The sequence below is a fragment of the Rhinopithecus roxellana genome, chromosome 2 (genome assembly GCF_007565055.1).
Source record: "Rhinopithecus roxellana isolate Shanxi Qingling chromosome 2, ASM756505v1, whole genome shotgun sequence".
Classification (NCBI taxonomy): Eukaryota; Metazoa; Chordata; class Mammalia; order Primates; family Cercopithecidae; genus Rhinopithecus; species Rhinopithecus roxellana.
The window spans coordinates 47,423,503-47,444,588 of record NC_044550.1 but is presented as its reverse complement, the minus strand read 5'-3'; positions in this window follow the sequence as shown (position 1 = coordinate 47,444,588).

Here is a 21,086-nt window from a genome sequence, read left to right as displayed (position 1 = left end):
CACCCTCACCCTAATATGTCCTCTCCCACACCCGACAGTCTAGTCTCCTTCCTGTAGACAGAGTGAGTCTTTAAAACAGGAGTCAGGTCATGTCAGTCTTCTTGTCAAAACCTTCCAGAGGACTCATCATTTCAGAATAAGTGAAAATCAAAGTTCCTACAACAGCTCACAAGGTCTTAGACGAGCAGAACTCTCTGACTCCAACTCCATTGCTTTTTCCTTACTCACCCTCCTCCAGCCTCACTGGCCTCCTCCATATTTTTCAAACATGCCAGGGATATCTATAGCCTTTCCAGGAGCCACTTCTTCCACCTGAAATCTCTTCCCCAGATATCCTCATGGCTCACTCTTTCGTGTCTTTCATGTGTTTGCCTGAAGGTCACCTTGCCAACAATGTTGACTCAAGTCATCCTCCTCCATGCCCTCCTTTCGTCACCCCTTCCTTTTTACCCCATTTTATTTTTTCCCATAACACTTTCATCTTCAAAGTTAAATCAAATTTACTTTTTACTTATGGAATATGTTTATTTGTTATTGTCTAGAGTGTAAGCTTCATGATGAAAGGGATTTTTGTATTTTCTTCATTGCTATATCCCTAGCTCCTATAAGAGTACCTCGGAGTAGGTAGGTATGCTTTTTTTACTATTATTATTATACTTTATGTTCTAGGGTGCATGTGCACAATGTGCAGGCTTGTTACATATGTAGTGCCACGTTCGGTGTGCTGCACCCATTAACTCTCATTTACATTAGTTATATCTCCTAATGCTATCCCTCCCCCCTACCCCCACCACACAATAGGCCCTGGTGTGTGATGTTCTCCTTCCTGTGTCCAAGTGTTCTCATTGTTCAGTTCCCACCTATGAGTGAGAACATGTGGTGTTTGGTTTTCTGTTCTTTTGACAGTTTGCTGAGAATGATGGTTTCCAGATGCAGCCATGTCCCTACAAAGGACGCAAACTCATCCTTTTTTATGGCTGCATAGTATTCCATGGTGTATATGTGCCACATTTTCTTAATCCACTCTGTCACAGATGGACATTTGAGTTGATTCCAAGTCTTTGTTATTGTGAATAGTGCCGCAATAAACATATGTGTGCATGTGTCTTTGTAGTAGAATAATTTATAATCCTTTGGGTATATACCGAGTAGTGGGATGGCTGGATCATATGGTACATCTAGTTCTAGATCCTTGAGGAATTGCCATACTGTTTTCCATAATGGTTGAACTAGTTTACAATCCCACCAACAGTGTAAAAGTGTTCCTATTTCTCCACATCCTCTCCAACACCTGTTGTTTCCTGACTGTTTAATGATTGCCATTCTAACTGGTGTGAGATGGTATCTCATTGTGGTTTTTATTTGCATTTCTCTGATGGTGAGTGATGATGAGCATTTTTTCATGTGTCTGTTGGCTGTATGAATGTCTTCTTTTGAGAAATGTCTGTTCATATCCTTTGCCCACTTTTTGATGGGGTTGTTTGTTTTTTTCTTGCGAATTTGTTTGAGTTCTTTGTAGATTCTGGATATTAACCCTTTGTCAGATGAGTAGATTGCAAAAATTTTCTCCCATTCTGTAGGTTGCCTGTTCACTCTGATGGTAGTTTCTTTTGCTGTGCAGAAGCTCTCCAGTTTCATTAGATACCATTTGTCAATTTTGGCTTTTGTTGCCATTGCTTTTGGTGTTTTAGACATGAAGTACTTACCCATGCCTATGTCCTGAATGGTATTGCCTAGGTTTTCTTCTAGGGTTTTTATGGCTTTAGGTCTAACATTTAAGTCTCTAATCCATCTTGAATTAATTTTTGTATAAGGTATAAGGAAGGGATCTAATTTCAGCTTTCTACTCTTGGCTAGCCAGTTTTCCCAGCACAATTTATTAAATAGGGAATCCTTTCCCCATTGCTTGTTTTTGTCAGGTTAGTCAAAGATCAGATGGTTGTAGATGTGTGGTATTATTTCTGAGGGCTCTGTTCTGTTCCATTGGTCTATATTTCTGTTTTGGTATCAGTACCATGCTGTTTTGGTTACTGTAGACTTGTAGTATAGTTTGAAGTCAGGTACCATGATACCTCCAGCTTTGTTCTTTTGGCTTAGGATTGTCTTGGAAATGCAGGCTCTTTTGTGGTTCCATATGAATTTCAAAGTACTTTTTTCTAATTCTGTGAAGGAAGTCATTGGTAGCTTAATGGGGATGGCATTGAATCTCTAAATTACCTTGGGCAGTATGGCTATTTTCACGATATTGATTCTTCCTATCCATGAGCATGGAATGTTCTTCCATTTGTTTGTGTCCTCTTTTATTTCATTGAGCAATGGTTTGTAGTTCTCCTTGAAGAGGTCCTTCACATCCCTTGAAAGTTGTATTCCTAGGTATTTTATTCTCTTTGAAGCAATTGTGAATAGAAGTTCATTCATGATTTGGCTCTCGGTTTGTCTGTTATTGGTGTATAAGAATGCTTGTGATTTTTGCACACTGATTTTGTATCCTGAGACTTTGCTGAAGTTGCTTATCAGCTTAAGGAGATTTTGGGCTGAGACGATGGGGTTTTCTACATATACAATCATGTCATCTGCCAACAGGGACAGTTTGACTTCCTCTTTTCTTAATTGAATACCCTTTATTTCTTTCTCTTGCCTGATTGCCCTAGCCAGAACTTCCAACACTATGTTGAATAGGAGTGGTGAGAGAGGGCATCCCTGTCTTGTGCCAGTTTTCTATGGAATGCTTCCAGTTTTTGCCCATTCAGTATGATATTGGCTGTGGGTTTGTCATAAATAGCTCTTAGTATTTTGAGTTATGCTCCATCAATACCGCATTTATTGAGGTTTTTAGCATGAAGGGCTGTTGAATTTTGTCAAAGGCCTTTTCTGCATCTATTGAGATAATCATATGGTTATCATATGGTTCTGTTTATATGCTGGATTACGTTTATTGATTTGAGTATATTGAATCAGCCTTGTATCCCAGGGATGAAGTCCACTTGATCATGGTGGATAAGCTTTTTGATGTGCTGCTGGATTTGGTTTGCCAGTATTTTACTGAGGATTTTTGCATCAATGTTCATCAGGGATATTGGTCTAAAATTCTCTTTTTTTTGTTGTGTCTCTGCCAGACGTTGGTATCAGGATGATGTTGGCCTCATAAAACGAGTTAGGGAGGATTCCCTCTTTTTCTATTGATTGGAACAGTTTCAGAAGGAATGGTACCAGCTCCTCCTTGTACCTCTGGTAGAATTTGACTGTGAATCCATCTGGTCCTGGACTTTTTTTGGTTGGTAGGCTATTAATTATGGCCTCAATTTCAGAGCCTGTTATTGGTCTATTCAGGGATTCAACTTCTTCTTGGCTTAGTCTTGGGAGAGTGTGTGTGTCCAGGAATTTACCCATATCTTCTAGGTTTTCTAGTTTATTCGCATAGTGGTGTTTATAGTATTCTCTGATGGTAGTTTGTATTTCTGTGGGGTCAGTGGTAATAGCCCCTTTATCATTTTTTTTATTGCGTCTATTTGATTCTTGTCTCTTTTCTTCTTTATTAGTCTTGCTAGCAGTCCATCAATTTTGTTGATCTTTTCAAAAAATCAGCTCCTGGATTCATTGATTTTTTTGAAGGGTTTTTTGTGTCTCTATCCCCTTCAGTTCTTCTCTGATCTTAGTTATTTCTTGCCTTCTGCTAGCTTTTGAATGTGTTTGCTCTTGCTTCTCTAGTTCTTTTAATTGTGATGTTAGGGTGTCAATTTTTTGTCTTTCCTGCTTTCTCTTGTGGGTATTCAGTGCTATAAATTTCCCTCTACACACTGCTTTAAATGTATCCCAGAGATGCTTGTATGTTGTATGTTGTATCTTTGTTCTCATTGGTTTCAAAGAACATTCTTATTTCTGCCTTCATTTCCTTATGTATAAGTAGTCATTCAGGATCAGGTTGTTCTGTTTCCATGCAGTTGAGCAGTTTTGAGTGAGTTTCTTAATCCTGAGTTCTAGTTTGGTTGTACTGTGGTCTGAGAGACAGTTTATTATAATTTCTGTTCTTTTACATTTGCTGAGGAGTGCTTTACTTCCAACTATGTGGTCAATTTGGGAATAAGTGCAATGTGGTGCTGACAAGAATGTATAATCTGTTGATTTGGGGTGCAGAGTTCTATAGATGTCTATTAGGTCTGCTTGGTGCAGAGTTGAGTTCAATTCCTGAATATTGTTGTTAACTTTCTGTCTTATTGATCTGTCTAGTGTTGACAGTGGGGTGTTAAAGTCTCCCATTATTATTGTGTGGGAGTCTAAGTCTCTTTGTAAGTCTCTAAGGACTTGCTTTATGAATCTGGGCACTCCTGTATTGGGTGCATATATATTTAGGATAGTTAGCTCTTCTTGTTGAATTGATCCCTTTACCATTATGTAATGGCCTTCTTTGTTTCTTTTGATCTTTGTTGGTTTAAAATCTGTTTTATCAGAGACTAGGATTGCAACCCCTGCCTTTTTTCTTGTTTTCCATTTGCTTGGTAGATCTTCCTCCATCCCTTTATTTTGAGCCTATGTGTGTCTCTGCACATGAGATGGGCCTCCTGAATACAGCAAACTGATGGGTCTTGACTCTTTATCCAATTTGCCAGTCTGTGTCTTTTAATTGGAGCATTTAGCCCATTTACATTTAAGGTTAATATTGTTAAGTGTGAATTTGATCCTGTCATTATGATGTTATCTGGTTATTTTACTCATTAGTTGATGCAGTTTCTTCTTAGCCTCAATGGTCTTTACATTTTGGCATGTTTTTGCCGTGGCTGGTACTTCCTTCAGGAGCTCTTGTAGGGCAGGCCTGATGGTGACAAAATCTCTCAGCATTTGCTTGTCTGTAAAGGATTTTATTTTTCCTTTGCTTATGAAACTTAGTTTGGCTGGATATAAAATTCTGTGTTGAAAATTCTTTTCTTTGAGAATGTTGAATATTGGCCCCCACTCTCTTCTGGCTTGGAGAGTTTCTGCCGAGAGATCCACTGTTAGTCTGATGGGCTTCCCTTTGTGGGTAACCCGACCTTTCTCTCTGGCTGCCCTTAACACTTTTTCCTTCATTTCAACTTTAGTGAATCTGACAATTATGTGTCTTAGAGTTGCTCTTCTCGAAGAGTATCTTTGTGGCGTTCTCTGTATTTCCTGAATTTGAATGATGGCCTGCCTTGCTAGATTGGGGAAGTTCTCCTGGATAATATCCTGCAGAGTGTTTTCCAACTTGGTTCCATTCTCCCCATCACTTTCAGGCACACCAATCAGATGTAGATTTGGTCTTTTCACATAGTCCCATATTTCTTGGAGGCTTTGTTCCTTTCTTTTTACTCTTTTTCTTTAAACTTCTCTTCTCGCTTCATTTCATTCATTTGATCTTCAATCCCTGATACCCTTTCTTCCAGTTGATCGAGCTTGTGCATTTGTTACATAGTTCTCATGTCATGGTTTTCAGCTTGATCAGGTCATGCTCTACTTTGGTTATTCTACGTAGCCATTCATCAAATCTTTTTTCAAGGTTTTTAGCTTCTTTGTGATGGGTTTGAGCTTCCTCCTTTAATTCGGAGAAGTCTGATCTTCTGAAGCCTTCTTCTCTCAGCTCATCAAAGTCATTTTCCGTCCAGCTTTGTTCCGTTGCTGGTGAGGAGATGCGTTCCTTTGGAGGGGGAGTGGCACTCTGATTTTTAGAATTTTCAGCTTTTCTGCAGTGCTTTTTCCCCATCTTTGTGGTCTTATCTACCTTTGGTGTTTGATGGTGGTGATGTACAGATGGGGTTTTTGGTTGGATGTCCTTTCTGTTTGTTAGTTTTCCTTCTAACATTCAAGACTTTCAGCTGCAGGTCTGTTGGAGTTTGCTCAAGGTCCACTCCAGTCCCTGTTTGCCTGGGTATCAGCAGCAGAGGCTGCATAAGAGTGAATATTGCTGAACAGCAATTGTTGTTGCCTGATTGTTCCTCTGGAAGCTTCGTCTCAGAGAGGTGTGAGGTGTGAGGTGTCAGTTTGCCCCTAGTGGAGGGTGTCTCCCAGTTAGGCTACGTGGGGGTGAGGGACCCACTTGAGCAGGCAGTCTGTCCGTTCTCAGATCTCAAACTCCACGCTGGGAGAACAACTACTCTCTTCAAAGCTGTCGGACAGGTGTATTTAAATTTGCAGAGGTTTCTGCTGCCTTTTGTTTGGCTATGCCCTCTCCGCAGAGGTGGAGTCTACAGAGGCAGGCAGGCCTCCTTGAGCTGTGGTGGGCTCCACCCAGTTTGAGCTTCCAGGTGGCTTTGTTTACCTACTCAAGCCTCAGCCATGGCAGGCGCCCTTCCCCCAGCCTCACTGCCACCTTGTAGTTAGATTTCAGACTGTTGTACTAGCAATGAAGGAGGCTCCGTGGGCGTGGGACCCTCTGAGCCAGGCACAGGATATAATCTCCTGGTGTGCTGTTTGCTAAGCCCCTTGTAAAGTGCAATATTAGGGTGTGGGTGACCCAATTTTCCAGGTGTTGTGTGTCACGGTTTCCCTTGGCTAGGAAAGGGAATTCCCTTCCCCCTTGCACCTCCTGGGTGAGGTGATGCCTCGCCCTGCTTCGGCTCTCACTCCGTGGGCTGCAGCCACTATCCTGCACCCACTGTCTGACACACCCCAGTGAGATGAACCTGGTACCTCAGTTGGAAATGCAGAAATCACCCGTCTTCTGTGTTGCTCACGCTGGGAACTGGAGGCTGGAGCAGTTCCTATTCAATTGTCTTGGAACCACCCCCAGGTATGCTTTATTAAAAATGGTTAACAAAAATTGAATTTCCAAAGCCCATTGGCTCATTTCATTTTCAATTTTACTACTTAGCATTTAATGATACAGAACTCTTCTTCTTTTATAATATTTTTCTCTCTCCTGCTTCCCTGGTAACTTGTTCTCTTCCTGCCTGACCAGTTCTGACCAGTTTCTTTTTTTTTTTTTTTTTTTTTTATTTTGAAATGGAGTCTTGCTCTGTTGCCCAGGCTGGAGTGCAGTGGCATGATGTCAGCTCACTGCAATCTCCACCTCTGGGATTCAAGTGATTCTCATGCCTCAGCTTCCCTGAGTAGTTAGGATTACAGGTGCCCACTACCACACCTGGCTAATTTTTGTATTTTTAGTACAGACGGGGTTTCCATGTTGGCCAGGCTGGTTTCAAACTCCTGACCTCAGGTGATCTGCCTGTCTTGGCCTCCCAATGTTCTGGAATTATAGGACTGGTCTCTTTTACAAGTTCTAATTTTCTTATCTATGGGTTTGTCATGATTCTGTCCAGAATTTTATACATTCCCCCTTCACAATCTTATCCACACACCTATGTTTCAATTACCATTTTCTCTTCAGCCTTTCTATCTCTCCAATGTCCCATAAGACACTATCGGATCTCCCACAGATGTTTCATCATCAGTAAGGCCAATCTGAACTCATTAATTCAGGTTTATTCTTTCTCATTTTTTTTTATTTTTATCTTCATGAATAGTATCATTATTCACACAGTTGCCCAAGCTGGAAATCTGGAGGTTATTCTCAATTACACTTTTTCTTTATCACTCACTATCGAATCTAATTGACCACACAGTCACATCAGTTTTACATTCTAAATATTTCATTCTAAATACATCAGACCATCATTATCAGCAATCTCAAACCATACAGGGGTGAAAATTACTTATGTGCAGTCCTCCAATCTATTACCAGAGAGATCTTTCTAAAAGCCAAGTCTGATGGTGTTGTTTCCTTACTTAACATCTTTGGATGTCTCAGTTAGCCTAAAAGCCTCTGACTTCCAGTCCCTCCTTCCCTTACTTCTCCATGTACATCATCTTTGTTGCTAAATTACCTGCTGTTACCCATATTTGGCATACATTTCTCTACTCTGTGTCTCTCTACAGGCTGTGCTTGAAGCACTGTTTCTCACTTTCTGCTTTTCCTTGGGCTATCTTCTCTATTTAAAGCACATTCCCTCCCCTTCTCCACTCAGCAACTCCCATCCATCTTTATTTATGTATTTATTTTTGAGACAGAGTCTAGCTCTGTTGCCCAGGCTGGAGTGCAGTGGCACCATCTTGGCTCACTACAACTTCCACTCCCTGGGCTCAAGTGATTCTCCTGCATTAACCTCCTCCACCATTTAATTTTCCTGCCTCAGCCTCCTGAGTAGCCAGAATTACAGGTGCATGCCACCACGCCCAACAAACTTTTGTATTTTTAGTAGAGATGGGGTTTCTCCATGTTAGTCAGGCTGGTCTTGAACTTTCATGCTGCTGACAAAGACATACTCAAGTCTGAAAAGAAAAAGTGGTTTAATGGACTTATAGTTCCAGATGGCTGGGAAGGCCTCACAATCATGGCAGAAGGCAAGAAGGAACAATTCGCATCTTATATGAATGGCAGCCGGCAAAGAGAGAGCTTGTGCAGGGAAACTCCCATTTTTAAAACCATCAGATCTCATGAGACTCATTAACTATCATGAAAGTAGCCCAGGAAAGACCTGCCCCCATAATTCAATCATCTCCCACCAGATTCCTTTCACAAGATGTAGGAATTGTGGCAGTTTACAATTTAAGATGAGATTTGTGTGGGGACACAGCCAAACCATATCAGGTGAGTAGAGATTAAATGCCTAAGCCTGGCACATCAAGCAACTGTATAACCTGATCTTCACGTCAAAAACTGGATGTTACATGTTTTACAAATCACAAAGTTGGACTTGTATAGGATTATTTTATTATTACATGGAGATGGTGTATGACAGTGGTCCCCAACCTTTTTGGCAGCAGGGACCAGTTTTATGAAAGAAAATTTGTCCATGGATGGGGTGAGGGGGTGGATGTTGCTGATGGTTTAGGATGGAACTTTTCCACCTCAGGTCATCAGGCATTAGGTTCCCATAAGGAGTACACAACCTACATCCCTTGTATGTGCAGTTCATGATAGGGCTCACCTTCCTATGAGAGTCTAATGCTGTGGCTTATCTGACAGGAGGCAGAGTTCAAGTGTTAAAGCTTACTTGCCTGTGTTCACCTCCTGCTGCGTGTCCCAGTTTCTAATAGACCACAGACTGGTATGAGACCATGCATAAGCAAGATAATAAAGAACAGGCAACTTACCTAAGTAGGTGGCTAGCATCTCACCAGGCTCTTGTAAAGAAATTCCCTCCCTTGGCACCTTCAGGCCTAAGAGTGGCAATGGTGTCCCACTATGGCTAGTGTCTGGGTACCTCACCATTCTGTTGGGATCCTTAGGCCTGCCCATACATCTGTAGGTAATCTCTTCACTATATTCTTAAGTTAAACTCTTTTGAGTGAATGAATTATCTACTACCTACTATGACCCTGACCCTGATTTACTGCACAAAATACATACCCACATGTACACACACACACACACATACACGCACACACAATATTACACACAATATTCCCATTATCCAGGATTATGCCAAAAAAAAAAAAAAAAAAAAGGGAAGGGGGAAGGAGCCTGAATGAGTCAAGAGAAGTAGCCTGCTGTTTTAGAAAACAGATAATCTCTGGAGTTATTACATGCTCTGAGATTTAATACCCAAAGTCATTATCTGACTTTGGATAAATTTACTTTCCCCTTTGAACCTCAATTTTTTAACCTGTAATGAAGAAAATAAGATTATCTCATTAAGTCATCGTGATGATTAAATGAAACAATGTGTAATAATACGTAAAGCACCTAAGATACTACATGTATAATGTGTCATTTAACTAGTTGTATGAGTACAGTAGAGGATCATTTATCAAGGAATATAAACACTAGAAGTAGCCAAATGAACTTTTCAAAGCGTTTGCTTTATGATTATGTATTCTGAAAAAAATCAGAGCAGTTTGAATAACTGAAGAACAAGTCAGGCCGGGCATGGTGGCTCACGCCTGTAATCCCAGCACTTTGGGAGGCTGAGGCAGGCGAATCATGAGGTCAGGAGTTTGAGACCAGCCTGGCCAATATGGTGAAACCCAGTCTCTACTAAAAATACAAAAAATTAGCTGGGTGCAGTGGCAGGCACCTTTAATCCCAGCTACTCAGGAGGCTGAGGCAGGAGAATCACTTGAACTCAGGAGGTGGAGGTTGCAGTGAGCCAATATTGTGCCACTGTACTCCATCCTGGGCAACAAAGTGAGACTCTGTCTCAAAAAACAAAACAAAACAAAACAAAAACACCAAAAAAAAAAAAAAAAAAAAAAAAAAAAACCAAGTCACTATGGTGCGTCTTGCTGGGTAATGGTGAATTTCCACCAGACAGCAAAAGGCTGTTCAGTGTTAGAATCCACACTGCCCTTACAGAGTGTTGGGGATCCCAGTGGATGAGTTCAGTGACATCTTGGTAATCTAGCTGGGACAGCATGACTTGTGAGACAGGCTGTTAAGAATGTGAGTATTCTTTACATGTTTTATCAGATCATGATTCTTCTGGGAGGTAAAATATCAAAACTGTGGAAATAACCACTAATTGAGAAGAGTCTGAGTCCTTTCAAAATTAACAATTTTCTACCTCATGCACTTTGCAATTGCTGGCTACTGATAAAACCTGTACTCACCTTGAAGTGCATAGTGGATTATTTTTCCCCTAATAGAATCATGGACACTTAGTGGGATAATTGTATTTTCATTTAATTTAGTTTAGCTCTGTGTTGTTACTATAAAAGGATTCGAGGCAGTTTACAAAAATACACAAATGGGAAAAAAGTAAATAGATGAGCAAACCTGAGTGAAGGGAAATGAGGGTAGGAAAATAAAATAAAAGCCAAGGGAACTGTTAGTATGTAAAAAATCCAAGTCATAAATTACTATGCACTTATTAAAGCAGGGCCACAAGCAGGAGAATTGCTTGAACCTTGGAGGCAAAAGTTGCAGTGAGTTAAGATTGCATCACTGCACTCCAGCCTGAGCAACAAGAGTGAAACTCTGTCTCAAAAAAAAAAAAAAAAAAAAAAAAACGAAAAAGAAATTTCTAAGCAATAAAGCACTCAAGAGGTGGCTTGGGTGCTGTTGAAGGCATTCAGTTTTATAAGGGAAGCAGAGCATAAAAGTTCATAAAATTTGCAACCTGACAACTGCAATAGAAATGAAAATCCCACTTTCTGAGGAGAAAGTCAAGCTGGCTACAGAAATTTGCATAAGTAACGAGGAGCTGAATTTTAGTCACCAAGACAATGGGGTAAATGTCTAAAGGGCATGTCAGAGATCTTCAGAGCAGTCCATCCCATCACAGGACCAGAGGCCTAGGAGGATAAAGTGGTTTCATGGACTGGGCCCAGGGTCCCCATGCTAGGTACAGGCTAGGGACTTGGTACCCTGCATCCCTAACTTGCTTTTAATTTTACAGGCTTATAGGTGGAACGACTTGCCTTGTCTCAGATGAGAAGTTGGACTGTGGGCTTTTGAGTCAATGCCAAAAATAGTTGAGACTTTGGGGGCCTGCTGGGAAGGCATGACTGGTTTTGACATGTGAGGACATGAGATTTGGGAGGGGCCGGGGCAGAATGATATGGTTTGGTTGTATTGCCACCCAAATCTCAACTTAAATTGTAACTCCCACAATTCCCATGTGTCATGGGAGGAACCCAGTGGGAGGTGATTGAATTATGGGATCAGGTCTTTGCTGGGCTGTTCTCATGATGCTGAATGAGTCTCATGAGATCTGGTGGTTTTAAAAATGGGAGTTTCCCTGCACAAGCTCTCTCTTTGCCTGCTGCCATCCATGTAAGATGTGACTTGCTCCTCCTTGCTTTCACCATGTTTGTGAGGCCTCCCCAGCTATGTGGAACTCTAAGTCCATTAAACCTCTTTTTCTTCCCAGTCTCCAATATGTCTTTATCAGCAACATGAAAACAGACTAATACATTGCCCTAGTGGCAAACTGGAACCTTCTTTTTAGGGATGCCAATGCTGTCTTCACCAATGAATGTCTTGAAGAAGAAAGGTCTACCAGTCCCTCTGGAGGTTTAGCATTAGAGAGTGGCTAAACATATTCAACATAATATATTCACTCCAGTATTTTCACATTTTGAAGCCTTACACTCCTTTCTCAACACTATGCCAGAGAAGTTCTAGCATCTCAGCCATATTGGATATAGGCTACCACTGAGTCAAGGCTTTTTTTAAAAACACAGGAAATTGTTGGCACCATTGCCAAGAGCTGGAGGCAACACATTAAATCCAAAATCTCAGGAACGTGCACCCATATTGATGAATCTGGTCCAATCCAACAGTCTATTTCACTCTCCTTGCTCTAAAACCCTTGGAATCTACTTCCATGCAAGGTCCCCAGAATTGTCACTATAAATTAGCAAGACCCTACAATTTCCTCAGTGTCTATACCATCCCCTCTTAGAGCAGACCTTCCTTACCTAGACTGTGCTGGGATCTACTATACATCTGGAAGCAAGGGGGGAGTGGTAGGGTGAATCCCTTCAAAATTTGGTACCCCCTCTTGAAGGAAAATGCTAAATGTGAAGGCTTTAAAATTATTTTATGCAGAGGAATTCTGTTCCCCTAGAGAAGGTGAATGGTTGCTTCAATTGGCAAAAATGATTCAGAGAGGTCTGCAAGGCTTTACTGTTCTCACCATGGGCTATTTCTGCCCAAACTTCCCTATACTAAGTTTGAGAGTCCCAGTGCTTCCTAAATGAGGCCCTTACCTTAGCTTAACTTGACCAGATTGCCTATTTAACTGGTTTTGTAACTCTGTAACCTGTACAATCATGCCTTGGGCATGAACCTTAACCATATCTTCCTTACAGCTACATGAGACGAGGATTTTCTTTAGGTACAACAAAAGGGCATTCTGATTCTCCCCCTAAAGCTTGATTTGGGAGGGTAAGGCTTTAAGTTTCTCTTTTTTAAAAAAAAGTTCTCCAAGGCAGTCAGAAGTAGCTATATAACCCCATATAGATATGTTATTACTGTCAAAACAATAGTAACAAATGTCCAGCTACTTCATCTCCCAAATCCTGTTCTCCACTTGGACCCTGTCTCATGCTATCACTGCTGAGAATTTGAGTTAACATAATGCCTTTTCATGCCAAACTTACCAATGGCATATTTTCTCTTGTTAAGAAGATTATCTGGGACTCATGACAATCAGTCCAGAATCTACTTTGACAATCTGTTTCCTGGGGTCATGTCTAACCAATCGCTGTGTCAGTCAGGGTCCAAAGAGAAAACATGGCATTCCTAAAAAGACGTAATGGAAGAGAATTTAATGAAAGGACTTTTTACAGAGGTATGGTAACAGTTAAGAAAACAAATTGGCCAGGCGCGGTGGCTCATGCTTGTAATCCCAGCACTTTGGGAGGCCAAGGCGGGCAGATCACCTGAGGTCAGGAGTTCGAGACCAGTCTGGCCAACATGGCAAAGTCCCATCTCTACAACAAATATAAAAATTACCAGACATGGTGACAGGTGCCTGTAATTCCAGCTACTCAGGAGGCTGAAGCAGGGAGAATTGTAGGAGGTAGAAGTTGCAGTGAGCTGAGATTGTGCCATTGCATTCCAGCCTGGGCAACAGAGCAAGACTCTGGAAGAAAGAAAGAAAGGAAGAAAGGAAGAAAGGAAAAACAAAGAAAGAAAGAAAGAAAGAAAGAAAGAAAGAAAGAAAGAAAAAGAGAGAGAGAGAGAGAGAGAAGGAAGGAAGGAAGGAAGGAAGGAAGGAAAGAGAAGAGGGGAATGGAAGGGAGGAAGGGAGGAAAGGAGGAAGGAAGGGTGGAAGGAAGGAAAAACAACTGATGGTGAGGCAATCAGCTTTCTGCAACAATAAGAAGTTGTGACCACTCATAGACCTGAAGGATCAAAAGGAAGGATCAAAAGGAGGGCATGTAACCAAGCCTGGGAAGAAGTTGACCTCTGAAAGAAGCGCTGCCTGACAGGGACTGACAAAATCATAGCAACATAGGGAGGGAGTGGGAGTATTAATACCTGATCCCCATCTTCTTCCAAACCTCTGATCTCCTGATATTGTTATTTCCCATAGGTCAAAATCAAATGGTAAGGGAGCAAGGATGATGTGGAGACTATCCATTAAGACAGCTCATCTGTTTTCCATTTCCAGGTGAAAGGAAAAGAAGAATATGGATACCTGAAATATTTTGCCAAGGCAAAACTTCCCACTATAAATGCTATCTAGTTTTTAAATATTAAAATAGAGTGGATTATCTTTTAAGCACATTCTCAAATTAATAAATCTGTTTTTTTAAATCAAAGGCTATTAACTTTTTTGGTTAAAATTCTGCAATGTTGATAGATTAATACAATTTAAATGATGATACAGGATAGGGAGGTGGAAGAAAGTAAATATATTCTGAAGCTTTAGGAAAAATATATTTTAAAATGAGATTTGATCAAGATAAAGCCCTAAATTAAGTGTTCTGACTACAATTTGACCTTTTTACTTTAACTTCCTGTAAGGGGAAATGTGCAGGAGAAATTTGCATATAAATAGTTACTTGAAAATAATGTTTTGATAAGCATAAATGAATATAAAACAACTTGAAAGGTTTCACATCACACTTAAAATGCTCATGTGTTTAAGGGAGTTAAGAGACACTAGTTGGAAAAAAATAACGTGCTTTGAATTTGATTCATATTTAGAGAGCAGTTGAAGAATGTCTCCCTCTGTAATTCCACAAAGCCGCTCGTAACAATAGTAATTGTAACAGTTTATTGGAAGTACCTCTTAAAGTATCATCTAAATATAAACCCATGATGTTTTCTTTTAGCCTTGACAGATATACTTCTTTGATGAGATGGAGAGAAAGAATAATTTGGAAAAGGTTAAAGAGAAAATGTATATATGAAGTAGCCAAGGTGGCAGTTGAGGAGAACGTAAAATTTTCTTTCATATTTCCACTTTATACTTCCACTTTGCAAATATAAAGATTACATTACCCCGTAAACAAATAATATCTATAAAAAGATAGGTCAATTGGGAAACTCATGACTTGGCATTTTGTTTTATCCTCCAATACTTCAATATTTGTGGCATTACTTAAAAACGGACATTATCCAACCCAGCCATAAAATAAAAACCCTGAGCATAAAAACATATAATAGAAGCTCTGGAACTGACTTTCACTTTTTCCCATGCTTTTAAGATAATTAAGCCCTAAAACTTTCAAAATTGTTTAAAATCTTTACATACTCCAATTATCTTAACACTTTTAAAATTCTATCCAAGGCTAGTCCTTTATGAGTTTACTTTACTTACAAACATTTTAACATATTATCTATCCAGACATATTTTTACAACTTTTGATAAAAATATTTGTTGAGAAAGGATAGCAAAAGCAAAACTAAAGTTTAAAAGTTTTTAAATTGAGGTGTACTTTCATAGAGTAAATGCACATATCCCAAGTGCACAGCTGGATGAGATTTGACAAATATGTACACATATATAGCTGATAACACCATTACGATATAGCATATTTCCATTACTCCAGAAAGCTCTTTCGTGTCTCGACCCAGTTAATTGTCAACTGCCCACACCCACCACAAGAGGCAGTAGATGTTCTGATTTTTATCACCATAAATTAGTGTTACAGGATCTCTGGGATGTCAATTTTCTTTCTGGCAACCTCTGTGGCCAGTGGTACGTTTGCACAAGTTCTTGTCCTGTGTCCAGGAAGAATGAGGTAAGCAGACAAGTGAAGGGTGAAGAAGACAAAGAGGAGCTTTATTTAGTGTTAGAACAGCTCAGAGGAGACCTGAAGGCAAGTCTTCCCCTTTGGTTGAGTGTTCAGCTCTCAGCAGAGAGGAGGCCCTGGAGAGGGTAGCTCCTCTCTGCGCATTGGTTGTCCAGTCCTGTGCTGCTTCCAGCAGGGAGGAGGCCCTGGAAAGGATGGCTCCTCTCTGTCCACTGGTCATTTGGATGCCTCTGAAGCTCTCAGCAGAGAGGATAGCTCCTGTCTGCAGCTGATTGTCCCTTTGTCTCATCTTCTGCCCTCTCTGGCTGAGCCCAGGGCTTTTATGGACCTCAGAGGAGAGGAAGTGGGTGCCCACTGGTACTTGGGAGGCCATGGGTATGCAGAGGAGGCACTACAAGTTCCCACTCTGGTCTGTGGGATTGGTAGCCTGGCCCCCAGCCTTCAGGCCCTCCCTAGCCTGAAGGAGAGGCCTTTACCAGGAACCCACCCCTACTTTCCACCTAGGAATCTGTGTGCCTCACGCTGCCATTCATGGTCCAGGGGCTGAGCCCCAATGCTGCTCAGAGACTGGAGCAGTCACTGGGAGAGGAAAGAGGCCAGGCTGGGAGAAGAGAAAGGCTAAGCAGTGGAGCAGACACCCCAGCCTGCAGGGACAGAGGGTATGGGGCTTCCTAGCCCCTGAGGGTGCAAGCTGCAGAGATGCCTGGGTCCTATGCCTGCGCCTGGGAGGGCAGCGACAGCTGCAGCTGCACTTGCGGAGCTCTGCCTCACCAACTCAGAAGGGGCAGGATTCCCACTTGTCCCCATCTCCTGTCTGCTCCATGGAGCAGCAGGTCTGGATCTGCAGTTGGATTTGAGCGGCTGCAGTGGCACCAGGATAGCTTCCGCCCCAACTCAGAAGGAGCAGGGATCCCACTGGCTCCTTGGAGTGTGCAGTCCCAGCTGTGCCTCTCTGCTGCAGCCAGCATTATGGTGACAGAGTTTTGCCTGTTTTAGAACTTCATATTAGTAGAATCATACTGTATACTCCTTTGTGTCTGTGCTGTTTTTCATTCATAATGTTTCACGTGTCAGTAGCTCATCCCTTTTCATTGTCGATTGGTTATATGACTATTCCACTATGTGTTTGTCCACTTTTCTGTTGCAGAATATTTCAGTTGCTTCCAGTCTTTTGTTATTATGATGAAACTATGACTAAAAATATCTTTTGGCCCTATACATGGGTATGGTGGAGCTAGCTCTCACTGGCTCAGTAGAGCTGATAATGGGTATCTCTTCCTAACTCTGTGTTTAGTGATGTTATGTTGGTGGCTTAACATTGGCCACAGTGTGGGTATTTATGCCACAGAAATTGGCAATGCTACAAATCAGGCTTTAAAATGTTTTCACTTTTATTAATTAATTTTAAAGTGATGGTTAAACATTTATTGGCATACCACTGGATATATGTTTTCTTTCTTTTGAGCAGACACCTAGGAGTGGAATTGCTAAGTCCTATGTTCAACTTTATAAAGTTGATAGTTTTTCAAACTAGTATCATTTTACATTGTATCCAACAATGTGTGAGAGTTATAATCATTCTACATTGTCGCCAACACTTGATGTTGTTATTCAGTGAAAGATATCTGAAAATATCTTTATTTGCCTTTACTTTTGAAGAAAACTTTTGCTGGATTTAGACTTCTAATTTCACAGTTTATTTTTTAGCATTTTAAAACTGCCATTCCAACTGTAGTGGTGTCTCATTGTAGTTTTAATTTGAATTTATCAATAACTTTTGTGCTAAACACTTTTTCTGTGAATATTGACCAGTGTATATCTTCTTTTGTCAACTTTCCGTTTAAGTTCTTTGCCCGTTAATTTTATTGTGCTATTTGTATTAGTGAGTTGTAGAACTTCTATGTATATATTCCGGATAAAAGTCTTTATCAGATATGTCTTGTGAATATTTTCTCATCTTTTCACATATTGACAGTATCTTTTGATGATAGTAAGTCTTGAAATAAGTAGTAAAATCAATTTTGTTCTATTACAAGTTTGTTTAAACTATTCTAGATTATTCATATTTCCATATATACTTTAGAATCAACTAGAAGTTGACTGGGATTGCATTGGGCCTATAGATTAATTTGAGATTTGACACCAGCATCTTGCATCTGCTTGACATCTGTATCTTTCAGTCTATGCACATGGGATTCATAGATTGAATCTGTTTTTTAAGATCTGTTTTTAAAGACCTTCTTTCATTTCTCTCAGAAGTGTTTCACAATTTTTAGCCAAGAAGTTGTCATATCTTTTGTTAAATGTATCCCTAAACATTTATGTGCCTTAATGTCAATCATTCTAGAGATGTTCATTTCTTGAGTCCTAATATTTGTCATTTGTATTATTTTCTCTCTTTTTTCCTCAGTCTAGTTTAAGGCTTATCAAATTCATTAATGTTTCCAAAAAGCCAACTTTTGTTTTCATTGATTTTCTGTTCTATGTGTCCCTTTTCTTTTTTTTTTTTAAAAAAAAAATTGATTGCTGCTCATAAATGAACAAATATTTTATTCTTTCAACTTAATTTCAGTTTAGTTTACACCTGGTTTTTATCTTCTCTAAGTGAAAATATAAAACATGTATTTTAAATCTTTTCTTATGTTCTAACATAAGCATTTAAAGCTGTATGTTTTAAGTTAAGCACTGTTTTTAGCTATCTCTCAAATTATTTTCTTTCTTTCTTTCTTTTTTTGAGATGGAGTCTCGCTCTGTCGCCCAGGCTGGAGTGCAGTGGCGTGATCTCAGCTCACTGCAAGCTCCGCCTCCCGGGTTCACGCCATTCTCCTGCCTCAGCCTCCTGAGTAGCTGGTACTACAGGCGCCCGCCACCTCGCCTGGCTAGTTTTTTGTACTTTTTTTTAGTAGAGACGGGGTTTCACCGTGTTAGCCAGGATGGTCTCTATCTCCTGACCTCATGATCCGCCCGTCTCGGCCTCCCAAAGTGCTGGGATTACAGGCTTGAGCCCCCGCACCCGGCCTCAAATTATTTTCTAATCTTCTTTTCTGAATTCTCTTACTTAAAATTATAGTATTTAGAAGTGGTTGCTTAAGTCCTAAACATGTAATAACTTCTTTCTGATATGCTTTTCATTTACTTTTAGTTTTATTCCAAGTTAGTCAGATAACATGTTTTTAAATATCTGTTTTAAAAGATCTTTCATTTCTCTCAGCAATGTTTCATAGTTTTTAGCCAAGAAGTTATCACATCTTTTGTTAAATTTATCCCTAGACATTTATGGGAAATACTGTATCAGACATAGTATCCCACTTCAGAGCCAGGTGCGGTGGCTGAGGCCTGTAATCTCAGCACTTTGGGAGGCTGAGGCGAGTGGATCACCTGAGGTCAGGAGTTCAGGACCAGCCTAGCCAATATGGTGAAACCCCATCTCTACTAAAAATACAAAAATTAGCCAGACATGGTGGTGGGCACCTGTAATCACAGCTACTCAGGAGACTGAAGCCTGAGACTCACTTGAAACTGGGAGGTGGAAGTTGCAGTGAGCCAAGATCACACCACTGCACTCCAGCTAGGGCAACAGAGTGAGACTCCATTAAAAAAAAAAAAAAAAAAAAAAGATAACATACTCTGTAATACTCCAATGCTTTAAAATTTATTAAACCTTGTTTTATGACCCAGTGTATGGCTCAGGTGTTGGATGTAGTGTTCTGTTAATGTCAGTTGGACTAAGGTGGTTGATAGTGTGGTCCAAATCAACATGCTTACTATTGTTTGTCTTTTATACTTCAAACAATTACTGAGTGAGGAGTGCTACACTATCCAACTGCAATTATAGGCCTGTCTATTTTTCTATTACTTTTGCCAGTTGTTGCTTCATTTATTTTAAAGTTCTATCATGAAGTGCATAGTTATATCTTCTTAATGTATTTCTGTTTTATCAGCATAAAATGTCTCTTCAGTGCTGATAATATGCCTTGTTCTCAAGCGGGATACTATGTCTGATATTAATATAGCCTTTTCTAGCTTTTTATGATTAATGTTTACATGGTACATTTTTTTTCCATTCTTTTACTTTTAACTTACCTATGTCTTTACGTTTGAGGAGAATCCCTTGAAAACAGCATCTAATTGGGTCTTGCCTCTTTGTCTTTTGATTGATTGCTTAGTACCTGTACACTTAACATAATTCCTGGTATGGTTGGGTTTAAATCTACCATTTTACTATTTGTTTTCTAATTGGCCCATTTATCCCTTTTCTTTTTCCATCTTTTCCTTCCTTCATTTTAATTAAGCACTTCTTAGTATTACACTTCATCTCCTTTTTTGGCTTATTATTTCATTGTTTCATTTATTTAGTTGTTTCTATAGGGAATCCTGTATACATTATTAACCTATCATAGTATAACTTAAATTGATAGCATACCACTTTATATATAATGTAAAAACCACACATAAATATACTTCCATTTACCCTCCCTTCCGCTTTGCCTGTTTGTCATATATTTTACTCCTATACATTATGAATCCCACAACACATTGTTATGACTTATGCTTCAAGCAGTCAATTTCTTTTTAAAGAAATGAAGGAAAGAGAAGATTGTGTAGTGTTCTTTCATTCATTCATGTAGATTTGAGTTTCTGCCAGGTACAGTTTCCCCTTAACTGGAATAAGCTTATTTAACATTTCTTCTAGTGCAGGTCATCACTTTTGTTATCTGAAAATATCTTGATTTGCTTTACTTTTGAAGGAAACTTTTGCTGGATTTAGACTCCTAATTTAATAGTTTATTTTTTAGCATTTTAAAACTGTCATTCCATTGTTTTCTGGGTTGTATTGTTTCTGATGAGAAATTAATGATTACTCTATTGTTACTTTCTTATATGTAATATGTTTTTTCTTCTAGATGTTTTGGAATTTTTATTTTTAATTTAATTTAAAGCAATTATACTATGGTATGTCTAGATGTGGTTTTCTTTGTGTTTATGCAGTTTTGTGGTTCATTCCTCAATTATGGCTAGATTCAGAAGTTGGTATTTTCAAAACCAAGTTTTTAAATGTTCACATCTTGCAGAGTAAATAAATTAATGTCTTCAGCGGCATTAGTTATTTGGTGCTGAACAATATTCTCTGTGGGTTTTTATTTTTCAATCAGTTTGGGGCTTTTTTGAACTGTTATTTCTTTCAACATTTTTTTTTTCTTGTCAAAATCGCCCTTCTCTTTCTAGAACTTCTATTCCACATGTTAGAGGACTTTATAACAATCCATAGGTCACTGAAGCTCTGTATATATATATTTAGTCAGCCTTTTTTCTTTTTTCATTCTGTTCTTTAATTTGGATATTTTCTATTTACCTGCCTTCAAGATCTTTTCTTTTACAGTATTCAAACTGCTGTTAAAGTTAGCAAATTTTTAACTTTCAGA